We start from the raw sequence: 13,287 nt of genomic DNA on the forward strand, positions 1-13,287 counted from the left end.
ACTGCACCATTTTATCTCCTGCACTCTCGCCCCTTCTGGCCAGAGAAAAGGTAAGGGTTTGGGTGGGGAGCAACAGAAGGAGTTACAGCATCTACAAAGGCATGTCAAGGGAAAACAATGTCTTTATAGGATAGACAATATGTTCAATGTTAAGGGGATAGATGTCACAAAGGGAAGCTTCAGAATAATGAATACAACATTGAATTTGAAATATATCATTCTATAATGCCAGTGAGAAAAAAGTACCTCTATCTGCTAAAGAGAGACTCAGTCATCTGCATTTTTTGAAGCTCTTACTCTGTGTAGCACTTTTTGAATCATTAGCTGTGGTTCTTAATCTGCAAAGTACCTCTGGACAGAAAGAAATGAACCTATGTAATACATCTGCAGAGTTAGAAATAATTAACTAATAGGTATCAGTTTAAAAGAAGCATTTTTTTTTTTTAATTTCAAATAACATCACCTCAACCATAAACTATTGAATCTTAATATTAAAATAAAAATAAATTAAGGTCTTCATTTACTGGTCACAGAGGTATCTTAAAATAATTTGTTTGGAGAAGGAGCACCTGCATTCACCTAAAATTTGAATGGAACAATTATATGCACCTATAAATACCTACTTGTTAAACATCCAGACACACATATCTGTTCTTTCTCCAGCCCTCTGCTTCATACTTAAGATGAACTTCACATAAGCATTTGAAGTTACCTGATTATCCTTCTGCAAGTTCCTTCTCAAAATTCTTATTTTCCATGATGCCTATAAATGCAAAATACAGAAAAGGAGATAGAAAGGACTATAGGAGGTAATTTATCCATCTTTCTAAGCCAGGATCATTTTATTCCTGAAGACTGCCGCAGTCTCCACAGCGACAGAAGGTCTGCCTGGATCAAAGTGATCTATACAGCTGCTTTCTGAATACTCCCTTCTCATCTTTCACACATTTCCTATAAGGAAAGAGTTAAGGATTATGTCCTTTACTTCAGTCCACTGTAGAAATGAAAAACATGGTTCTATTCCTTTACCAGTGAAGCCATTGTAATACCGAACCATTAGCAGTGCTAGCCGTTTACTTCACACAGGTTTCAACTGTTACCTTTTATCTCCCTTGCCTGTTTTCTCATGTTTTACTTAGGCAATAAAAACACCTGATGCTAGTGATAAACCTTTTGCTCTCTGGATGCCTAAAATTCAGATTAGGACTTATTTGCTAGTATCTTTACACACATTTATGGTAATAAAATGAGGAAAACCTTAAAATATTATAGTTGTTAAAAGGTAAGAACACTGCGAACTTCTACTAATTTTTTCAGAGAATTGTGAAGATAATGGATGTGGGTTAAGCAACAACTAGCAGCCAAATTGGGCTTGCCAAAAATATTGTCAAACCAATCTAATTTCCTTCTACAATATGATAACAGGCATTTTAGAAGAGAAGTGCTAGCTGTGTAGATTTTGACGCTGTCTCACACAACATTCTTACAAGTAATTTGAGGAAAACCAGGTCTGAATGAAACGTTCGTACAACAGATGCAAACATGACTGAGTTTATCAGATTAGTTAATGAAGCACCACATTTACTGCAAAATCAAAGGATGGAATAAGCAGGGTTATCCATGGGTCCTGCATTCATTATTGCCCAATATTTTCCCTAGTGATGGAGATGACAGTAGAAAATGTGCTTGCCAATCACACTATGAAGGACTGCAAGAATGTTAAAAAGTAAGACAGCAACCAAGAAGAATGCCAATAAATTGTACAAGTGATCTGGAAACAAATAAATGGTGTTACTCAGTATGGAAAAGAGCAAGTTACACTGTTCTTAGGCAGGAAAAAATAATTGCAGAAGTATGGCATGGTGAGAGTTTGAAGTGAGCTATATATATGAAAATCAAGTTTGTTTCATACATGTGATAGGGGTGTAGGTGCATATCAGGTCTGTGGCTTATGCACACCCAGTGAACTTCAATTATTATTTAGTCAGCTGAGGAATAACCTAGGCAGTCACTGGTATAGACAAGATAAAGGACTGGTTAGAGATGAGGGACCAGCCTGAAACTAGGTGATAGCCTGATAACTCACAGTCAAGTGTTTGACTGATGTTACAGAAGCCTGCTTGTTTGTAATTTTGGACAGTTCTGGAAATGACTCCCTCCTCCCAGGTCACACTGTGTCTAGTCCAATTTGTATAGCTGGTTGTGTTAACACCCTGGATGGAGTGTTTCAAAGACTGCTCCTGGTGGATCCTGATATAAAATTTTGCATAGATAAGGCATTTTAAGTAATCAGTACAAATAATTCCTGCAGAAATGGTCATGTAGGATAGTCTTTTATGCACAGTTATTTAAGAGGCATTTTGTATATAGTTAGGATACATAAATAGCAATGAATTAAACAAGTGCTGGGTGGTAACTCTGGACCATGGTCAGTTGGATTATCAGAAGTGGGCAGAGCAGTGGTCTAGGGGCCTCACCCCACACAGTTCAAGATGCTGAATGTAAATGCCTTTGCAATGGAGACTCTTGTCATAATTTGATCCCCCTTGTGTGTTTTCCCCTATGCTAAGATACCCACTTTTTTTTTTCTTTAACAAACACTCATTTTGAGTGATGGAAAACAGGTGTCTGCAACAGTACTATGGGAAAAGGATTTAAGAATCATAGAGGATCACTATGCAAGTTTCACTTCACTGTAAAAAAAGGCAAATTCTGTTTGGGGATACCTAACAGAAGGTAGAAGACCTGTAAGAGAAATGAAATGATTCTTCTGCTGCTCCTGCTCCAGGAAGACCCAGATAAGGGCTTAAAACTGAATCTGCTCTTCATATTCACAACAGGCAGGACAGGAAATAATGAGCCCTGCAAGGAACATTCAGGTCAGAAACAAGGAAAAGCTTTCTTTGAAGGAAAGATCCTGAAGCTGGTGGACAGACTGCCTAGAGTGGTGACAGCATTTCTATTGCTGCCTAAACTGTTCCTTAAAGTTTTCAAACCTCAGTTAAAGACCAGCCTGCCACAGGATGACCAGATTGTCTAGGTGATTTCTGCGGTCCTTTTCAGGTCTATGACTCTAACATAATGAAGCAAGCTATGGAAAAAAACCTATGTTTATTTGATACAGTTAGTCCTGAAGTGCTTAAAGTGGATAAAATACAGGAAAGTGGAGTAGTGTATCAGAAATATCACTAAATAATCTGCACCAAACATGTGCTTCCTGATCATTTGAGTACCTTTACCATTAAAAACAGCAAAAAATATCTGTTCAGTTTTATCCCTAATGAATTCCATGATACACAAAATGCAAGGAGTTAAATCTGACATTTCTGTTACTAGTAGATCCTATAAAACCATTAAGTTCACTGTGACTGAAATACGCTGTTATAAGAGCTTTAATACCTCAAGACATCATCTAAATAAATAGGCATTTTTACTCCTAGATGCATTAGGAGATGCATAACCAAGCTCATAAATGTGTAATGAATGAATAACTCCTTTCAGTCCCTGGAGGTAACACGGAGAGTAAGATACCATAATTTTCTACTGAAGAAGTGCCCGTTTCAAGGACAAGCCTATAAATTTCCCATGGTGTGAATCAGCACCATCATGATGTGCTTACCTTTACTTGAGTCTGTTTCCAGCAGGAAAACTGCTTTTGTTTAAACTGAGAGAGCTGCCAAGTGTCATGCCTCTCACACAACACTGACATTTGGAAGCAATGATTCCTGCAGCCTGGCTACATAGAGGGAGCTGTAAGAAGTGTCTTACAGCATGCCTTCTAGTCTGACAACAGGAACCTATCTCTAGCCTTTCCTCTTGTCTCCACCTTATGGGAGATGCCAACAAGGAGGGTACACTGTACCAGCAAAGAGATGCAGTTCAAAGCTGATTTCCTTAGCTTCTTTTCCAAAGGGGACAGGGACAGAGGAAAAAAAGCTGCCATGGAGAGAATAATTTGTCAGCAGAGAAGATGACAAACAGGAGCATTGTTCCCCATTCCCAAGATGCAAAACTGAAGGTAAAATCATACCTTTAAACATATGCTTTAATCGTCTCAGCCTGCTTGCCAGTGACATAGTAGTTGGTGTCATTAATGAAGACAGAGGAACACAAGCATCTGCCTGAGACAGCCTGTGAAGGTGAAGGTCCAGGGAAGGTCTATGAAGTATATACTGGTACCTGTGTAGCACTGCTGCTTGTGCCTGAGAAAGTCCATGGCCCTGAAAGCAGTGGCTGTGCAGCCTGAGTCTTAGAAAGCATCTTGTACCCCTGTAAGCTTTCTGTCCTTGGACATCAGTCCCTCTTGAGCTCTTCCTTACCCATCAGTTTAAGAAGATTCAGCACCATTTCTGGTAACATGTTCCCTTCCACCTGCGTCATGTATTTCATTATGTCCAGTATCTCCCTCCTTCAGACTTCTCTAGGCCCATGTGAAGCCATGTGAACATCATTTAAATTCCTTCCCAGAGATAAACATCAGCCTTTCCCACACTGTTTAGAGGAATAATAGCAAGCAGCTTACCTTTCTGAAGCAGCTACTGAATTCTTGTTAAATAATTATCAACAAAAGATATATGTGACTTGCAGAAAGCAGAATGAGAAAGATTAAGGAAATCTTGTAAGACTCAAAAAATGTTGAGTGGCTTGGTATTCATTTGCTCTTATGAAGTGATTTTTTATTAGCAAGTACATAACCCTTCACTCATTAAAACAACAGAATCCACTATGTATTACTATTTAACACATATAACTGTCAGGTTTCAGGAAAAATGACAACATTTGATAAAGAAAGGAATTACATCTTCAGCAACTGTAATCAAATTAATTAGTTCTGATGTAACTTCAGAAACAGTTTAATAGCAGCCATTCTAATTTATTTATGACTTAAATGCTTTTGCTGATGAGAAACATTACACCTAAGAAAACGCAATATAAAATAGCACTTCATCAGCTGCTGCATTATCTCTGGTATCCACACACTTTATTGAGGAAAATTACAAATAAGCCTCTGCAAGAAGGAGAATGCTGTGTGAGGGTACTGATGCAGAGCCTGATGGAGTCAGAGGACTAACATGCTCTAATGGCACATGGCAGACTGAACATTCAGAAGCAGAGATGGTGTTGGAGGAGGAAGGTTTGTTTGCTTGTTTTGTAAGTGTAGTTTTTTACCACCTGACCCATGTGTACTATTCTTTAAGGCAAGGGAAAGCAGTTTTCTGAATGCAGGATTTTTCAGAAAAAAAGAAATCTGTGTTGTGCTGTCCATTCCCTCACTGACCTGTGTCGCGTGGTATCCCTCGTTTTTCAGAGCTCAGTTAGTCAGCATCAGGCTCCTATTCAGCATGGCCACATTCCTATCAATCAGTCAATCTTCCCTCCTCCGGAGAAAAACATGCTTCTCTAGCATAACTGCTATGTGCGTTGGTTTTCCTTATTATAGGCACATGAAAAAACACAGCAGCTAAGACTGTATGGTGTAGTCTGACTGACCTACATTTCACTAAGTATCAACCTTTACAGGCTTTAAATGCATTGTTCCCTACTTTCAACTCATTTCAGCATTCAAACTAGATTTTTCCAAAAGCCTCCCCACAGAAAAGGAAGATTACATATAACAGCCTCTGAAGTCAGAGACATGTGTTTCTGTGTTTATTTACATTATATGTTTGTGTTGAATGTCACTTAGCAATTGTAACATGTCCCCTTTTTCACTCTTACAACTAATCCTAAAAACACCAATGCATACATGCAATTTGCTTCCTGTGAGTAGATCCATTTGAAGGGGATGAAGTTACTTATGTTTAGTATTTTACAGGCCTGAAGGAATGAGAAGGATCAAATAGAATGTAATACATTATTTCTGGTTAGTGTTGTAATAAAATATTATTGTACTGTATCTGAATTGTGGAAGTGATTCAAAAACAATCAGTGAAAGCTCATCCTGAGCTGTATTTCATTCATCTTATGTTACACTGTCTTAGGCACAAATAAATTATTACATAACAGTTACTTTGTTCAGAGAATGGATATACATATACATGTACATATATATGTACAAGGCAACAGAGTAATAGCTCTGACCTATTCAGCTAGATTCTTCTTAATACAATAACTTTTTATTAAGAACATGCTAGAAAGGTTGTATCAGTGTACATAGCTAAAAGGGCATGCTCTGTATTGATCTACCTTTAAAATATCCTGCTCCTAAATAGTATTAAAACGTCTCCTTCCATTACTAAGAGGGCAGGAAAGGAAAGGATAGGAAAGGAAAGGAATGGGAAGGAAAGGAAAGGAAAAGAAGGAAAAAAGACAGAAGGAAACAAAACCACCTTGGAGACTGGACATTTTTCTTCTTAACATATTGATATTAAAAGAGTTCGTCTGGGGAACAGAGGATTTTAGACATTTCTAGTATGTTTGCCAAATTACAAGGGCACTGGAAAACAGTGGTGTTAGAGACTAAGTGCCCTGACTACAAACTAAGACAAAGCTGGCTGATTTGATTTGAAGTCTAAGAGATTTGATGGTGTCCTGTCCACAGGACTACATAGTGGGCTGCCAGGTTGGATGAAGCCTTGGGTGATATGGTTTAATGTGAGGTGTCCCTGCCCATGGCAGGGGGGTTGGAACTAGATGGTCTTGAGGTCCTTTCCAACCCTAACTATTCTATGATTCTATAATTCTATGATGAAGGTGCTTCCTTGGTCTGCTGGGTGCATGCCCTGTATTATTAGCTTGCAGCAATAACCCACAGCTGACACTGGTGCCCACCATCTTCTTGTCAGGCATTTGCATTCTAATTTGCTCACCGCCACTGTAAATGCTAAAGCTTAGAGAAACCAAGGCCACTAGTTAGATCTTCTGCAGTCCCCTGCAGTAACCTCATTGTTGCTTCTCTTTGTAATTCAACTACTGTTCTCCACAGCTGCTCATTTTTTAAGAATTGATATGGCTTTATTGCTTCTTAAGTTAGATTATTTTCTTGAACTAGTCTATAGTACACACTGACCTTCTTTCTTCTATATGCAAGTAGTAATTATGTAGCTTTACCATAACCTTAACCGAAAAATAGAGACCCTAAATCATACTACACAGTGTTGATACCTTTATTTTAACCTGGATCTGCTCTTATTTCCACTTTACTACTGTTGTGAAGAGATGCAGTTCTGTATCTGAGGCATCTTGATGTGGAAAATAATTGTGGCTATCCCTGACAAGAAATTAAAAAAAAAATTCTATCTTCTCAAAAATATTTATTATTTTTCAGTCTTCAAGTGCCCAGAATGTTACTTCAGATCATCTTCTGTGCATCTCGTCAAGATGAGAAAGCAAAATCACAAGACATCATTACTACTGTGCCAATTATATTTGCCATGTAAGGCTGTGGAGAAACGTATTCCCTGGAGAGGGAGAATTACATACTAAAAATCACTCAAAAGGATCACCTATCACTTGATCCAAGTAGATGCTGAGAACTCATTTTATCAGCATTAACTGACTGCAGCAAAAGACTGTGGGTTAAAATAATCCTTGTGGTTATAACTCCGTACACTAATGTCATCCAGACAGGCTGTCATTAGCCCATATACTCATGTGCTGGGGGAAAAAGCTCTCAGTTTAGGTTCAACTCTCTTCACTCTGACTGCTTGTCTCTGCTGCAGATATTAACTAAACACCTCTCATTTTGAATATCCATAATTCAAGTTTTGGTATATTTTTGTTAATGAAAGCCCACACCCCCATGACACTGGAAAATTAACATGCTATGGCATGTCTTTTTGTAGGTACTGCTGGCCTGGGGCCTCTCATGCTGTTCTTGCATCCTTACTATACATTGGCCAAGCTCTGCTATTCATCAAGCCTTGTTTTTCACTCTGCCTTTGACAAGTCGAATGGCAATATTCATTCAGTCTGCCCTACCATCACAGCCTGATTTGAAACCTAACTGCTCTGCTGTCAGTTCCACTGCAGGTCATGTTTTATTTTAATACAGCTGGGGGAGTGAGACAACTTCTTTGTACAAGCACAGTGAAAGCCTGGAGCTTGCCTAACTGAATCCATTAAGGCTTTATTATTAACTGATATTCAAGATCTATTTAAATATGAAGTGTTGGTGAACTGACATAACACTGAGAATAAGTTTAATTGACTTTTGTTATGTTTTCCTTCTGGGGGTCTGAAGCACAGACTGGTGTTAACACTGTTGCTAGAAAGGCCCTCTACCCATTACTGACTGCAGAAAAGGGTGCAAATCTACCATACCAACACTCAGTACTAAAACCCAGCCCACTGAGGACATTCAGACTTCTTACTGAAAACTAAATGTTGTGAAGCATTTAATGAAAACAGGTGAATTATAATGAGGAACAGGAGGTTGAGCACAGTTCACACACAGCTAATCTTGAGAGACTAATTATTTTTATCTTAAATTTCCAAACAATTGGTGTAGAAAACCCAAGTGTGTTCTTGCACGTCCTCAAGAAACCCTAGGCACCTGGGTCTGTCACTCCTAGAATTACACTAAGCTCACATCAGCCCATGCACTTGCATTTCTCAAATGCACAATGCAAACTCCTGGGTTAAAAAAAAAGTAAGGCTCACTCAGACTGGAGGAATTGCAAAATTTAATTCATACAGTAGAATTAAGTAAAATAAATATAACTAAATATATAGGAGCCAACTAGAATTAGATTCCCAGGTCAGTGACATTACTGGTTCTGACAAGGTGAATTTATCTAAGCTATTACAAACAGAATGTCCAATTTACCTCAGAACATACTTATACTTCTCTGTTTCATCTTTTTGATCTGATGACATTTCATAGACTGCTGCACCATTAGCAAATAGGTTGCTGCTCTCAAAAAATGGCTTTGCTAAGCTCAGAATTTAACAGAGAAATAGGGTTCTGATTCTGTGACATATGTATTTCAAAATTCACTAGCAATCATCGGGTTAATAATTGCTCCAAGAAAATCAGGAGGTAAATGTAAGACGAGATGCAAAACACCCTGCTCAAAGCTTATTCATGCTTTATGCCTTTTTTTGTCCCACTGACATGATCAGACTGCAAGGAGTAAGACCAAGGTGAAATTCTTTCCATTACAGAAAATACCTTTGTAAAATGAAAAATTTATTTGTAGGTCTTCTTTAGCTCTATAAATGATTCTGAATGAAATTTTGGTCTGATTGACGTGTTCTATTGACTTATATAAAGCTGCAAATCATTGCCTGTCTGCTGCTTTTAGCAGGATATATAGACAGGATGTGTTATTAATTTCATCCATCTGCGAGAATATTGAAAAAATTTCGTATACTTGTTTTTTGAAAGATAAAAAGTGGCAGGTCTGATTCTGCAGCCCTGTGTGTTCTATTTCTGGACTTAGACATGCTTAATACATATTACTCTTATATATTAATATATATTAAAATTACTAAGGGATGATGTACAATCATTAATTGAGTTTAAGAAAGGTTTCTTGTCTTTTTAACACCATCTCAGAAATTGCATATAGCCCAATAACAAAAGAATGTTTACTTGGACTTCTATGATAAACAATCATAGAGAATAACTAAAATAAACATGATTTAAACCTCTCTAGAGGGGACTTGATTTACTGTGAAGACAGCTTTCTGTGTCCTGCACTGCCCCTTGCTGGAGTATTTAACAAATGTGACAGTATAAATTCTAATAGCAGCACTAATTATGACATGTTTCTGAACAACAAAATAAGCTTAAAATATAAAGATTGTGCAATTTCATAACCAGATGCTTAATCAACAGTTCATTATTACACATGGACTTTTTTTCTGTGAAATTACTGACCATTCCCATTTGCAAAGGCTAATTTTAACCCATACAGAGTTGATGAACACTGTTAGCTTTTTCATTGTTTGCTTTCTCTTAAGAGATTACTACTGAAAGAAGAAAACCATAAAACGAAATACCCAGAAATATTGCTATTTTACTGCTAATGAAAAGTGGCAAGGAAACCAAGGCAAGCGGATGCTTTCCTGAAGCATACAATATGTCTAAGATGCACAGTAAATGAGAACGTGGTCCATATATAGAAATGAGAATGAGGAAAAAAATAACATGCTTAACATTATCTCTTACTGCTGAAACTTCCACAGCATTTTTTGTTATCCTCCAATAATACATCTGAAAAACTGGTGTCTATTCCCTTTGTGTGTGTTATTGGTCACAGATTCATTCATTCATTCTCAAAGTCATTGCAAGCTTGAAAAAAAAAAATACACTTGAGACCTATATCTGCAACTGCATTTTTCAGCTTTCTGGTTCTGGTGATTGTTTGATTTCTTTTAAGTTTTCCATCATGGGTACTATTCAACCTTAAAACAAGAATATGTTTTCACAAAACTTTGAAAGGTTGTTTGTATGCGTTTGTAGAAAAACTGAGGTACATTTTAGAAGCTCAACGAACACTTTTGAATGAAAGGAAAGCCTTACTTTCCTGCATTAAAGTAAATCCCACCACAGCACATCTTGTAACCAAACTATCTATAATATTCCTCAGCTAGTCATAATGTATTCAATTTGTGCCGCTTTGGGTTTTCTTTCTTAATTTCATCCTACATGCATACATTAGCTTTGGAGAAGCTATTCTATACATCAGATTTATGTAAGCCCATGCAAGCTAGCCTCCCTTTTCCAATGGGGACAACTCTTTGTTAGTGAATGAAACCAAGGACTGACCTTCTGTGAGTTCTCTGTATGAAATCACACACCCTATTTATCAACAAATAGTAAAGTACTCTATAGTACAATTGGTCTTTACACTGAACCGAGTGACACTACCCCCCTGAAAGAGGAGAGCAGTGTAAGGGTCAAAACAACTAAGTCTACACTTGAAATATTACATTCAATTTAAAAATGCACAGGAAAAAAAAAGTAAGTAGTGAGCCAATAAGCAGTGGGTCACTTAAATGCCTTTTTTTGGAGAACTTGAAGGAAAACCCTGAAGGAAAAGCCTAGCCCTGGCACAACAGAGTATCTTCTGACGCCATCAAGCTTTGAGTTCATTCTCAGATTTGGGAATTTGGCCAATCCAGAATGGGGTCAAATGGCAAGAACAGGAATTGAACTGTACCTTTTAAAAAAATCCTCCATACTAACAGATCTATGGGTGATAAGAACATTATGGAAACAGAAAAGACTACAGAACAGGTAATATTGTAAAAGAGCATCATGAAGCACTTACTTACAGCTGTTAAGAAATTAGAAAAAAAAGAGTAAAATATTAACTTTGGTCTATTTCTGTGTGCTGTTCAGGTGTTCATTTAGCCACTCCTCCATTTTAGGATGACAGAGGCTGACAGAGGACCAACACATAGCAATTTTGTTTTCCTACTTTCCCAGGCCAGGAACACATTGGGATTCATGAACAAAGCTGCAAACACCTTAGGGTGCTGACTTTTCTTAGCTCATACATATCCTGCTACTAGAGGGAAGCTCAATGTGGCTATTTAAAATGTCAGTTCACTGCCACAGCTGATTACACATCTGCTCTAGAATGGACCATCATCAAAGGAAAAAATCTTACGTGTTGTACAGAGTGGAGAGCTGTATGTGAAAGCTAAATTGAAACCTGCCAAACCCACCAAACCCCTTTCTAGCAGGTCTGCAGAAAAGCAACACTATGAATTAGAATCAGAATGCTACTATGGACATAGCAAGGCAAAAAGACAGTAAGTCTCAAGGGTAAGATGGTGTCTCTGCGTTTCGCCTGTATAAAACGAAGCAGGCCAACTCCCAGTTTACTCAGTAAACTTGACTGTGGGGGACAGAAGTACTGTATATTACTCCTATGTTTTGCATCAGTGTAACTGTGGCTGAATCACTGTGCTTGTTTCAAGCATCCAAACTTCAAAAAGAACTGGACAAGGTTTATAACAGAGCTTAAGGAATGATTAAAGAATTAGAAGACATGACTTCTAGTGAAAGACTCCAGAAGGTTAATCTACTTAGCTCATCAAAGAGAAGGTTCAGGGGTTGAAACTTGATCACATCTCACATCTAATACGAGAAGCGGAAGTTTGATGGTAGAAGTATCTCCTGCCTAATTACCAAAGGTCCAGTGGCTGAAAGCTGAATATAAATAAATTTAGAAAGGTATTTAATTTTAACCAAGGAGGGTAATTAACTACTGAAAAAAAAGTGCGCCATTTTGCCAGTGATGTCAAGATTGATGCTTTTCTAAAAAACTATACTGCATTTCCAGCACAGCTATTGGATAGAGGTTCTGCATCTTTACTGAAAGATATAAATAACACAGAAAGAACTTAGAGAAACAAAGTCATCAACACGTTGTACTGAGAAGTGCCATAATTTTCACATATGGAAAGTCCTTTATTTCAAAACTAATTCTCCCTAAACCTGAGCTTAAAAAGATTCCCACAGGAATCTGAATCACAAAAAGGACACATCTAGCAGCAAACTGTGGCTAGAATTAAACATGTGAATCTAGCCAACTTAACAAAATGTACACAATATCCACTTCATTAAGGTTTATATTTTGAGCAACTGTTTTGTCACAATGTTCCCCAAATCATTCCCAGTTATTGATTTGCAATGTCCAAGTGAACAAATGTGACTATGATGAGGATGAATGCTTTAAAGTTAAATGATTCTCCATAGCTGTCTGACAGATAAGCTTCTGAACATGTCTAGCACACTGGCAAAATACAATATAGAAACTGAGCAGGGATTGCTTCCCCCGTCCACTTTTGGTAATGGTAGAATGGTACTTGCAATGTCAGTGTTTTTTTTCTAGGTACAAAATAAACCAGCTGTGTCAGGAACCAATTTTGCCATGACATACATTACATTTACATTTGTCTTTGTCCTGGTAAGACAGGCTTGTTGGTGAGCAACCTCTTCTATGTACATAGAAACACTCTACAGTGGTAAAGTGCTTGCATGGATTCTGAAAGAATATCAGAATATATAAGATTTAGCTTATTGTGTGATATGTCATTAAAAAATACATATGCTGATAAGCATCTCAAACCTTGATTTAAAACTCCTTTGAACATGCATTCACCTTCACCAATAGCCTAGATTTCAGAAAGAAAAAAAGTGTAGTCTTTAAATCACATTAGCTAGCACAAGGTAGCCAACTTTTTTGGCAGACCAAAGAAAAATATTACAGCAACGTGACAGTCCTTACATTAACCTGGATGTATGCCGAAATCTGCCTATTTCTTATTCAGGTTAACTTTTATTATCTTCTTATCAGATCCTGAAAGTAATGATGTTCAGATTACAAA

The 13,287-nt window shown here is 37.5% G+C and overlaps 1 protein-coding gene across 11 annotated transcripts in view; it reads right to left on the reverse strand.

Moving 5' to 3' along the window:
- The window catches only part of LOC101873927 (poly(rC)-binding protein 3-like), a 494,741-nt gene that overhangs the window by 185,026 nt on the left and 296,428 nt on the right, over positions 1-13,287 (reverse strand). The window contains exon 1 of one of the 11 annotated variants that reach the window (XM_034059989.1): positions 624-640. The exons of the other annotated variants lie outside the window; for them this stretch is intronic. The gene's annotated coding sequence lies outside the window, so the exon portion shown is untranslated. Of the gene's footprint in view, positions 1-623; positions 641-13,287 lie in introns of those variants that run through there. 11 annotated transcript variants of the gene reach the window in all.

The sequence above is a fragment of the Melopsittacus undulatus genome, chromosome 1 (genome assembly GCF_012275295.1).
Source record: "Melopsittacus undulatus isolate bMelUnd1 chromosome 1, bMelUnd1.mat.Z, whole genome shotgun sequence".
In the NCBI taxonomy this organism is placed as follows: Eukaryota; Metazoa; Chordata; class Aves; order Psittaciformes; family Psittaculidae; genus Melopsittacus; species Melopsittacus undulatus.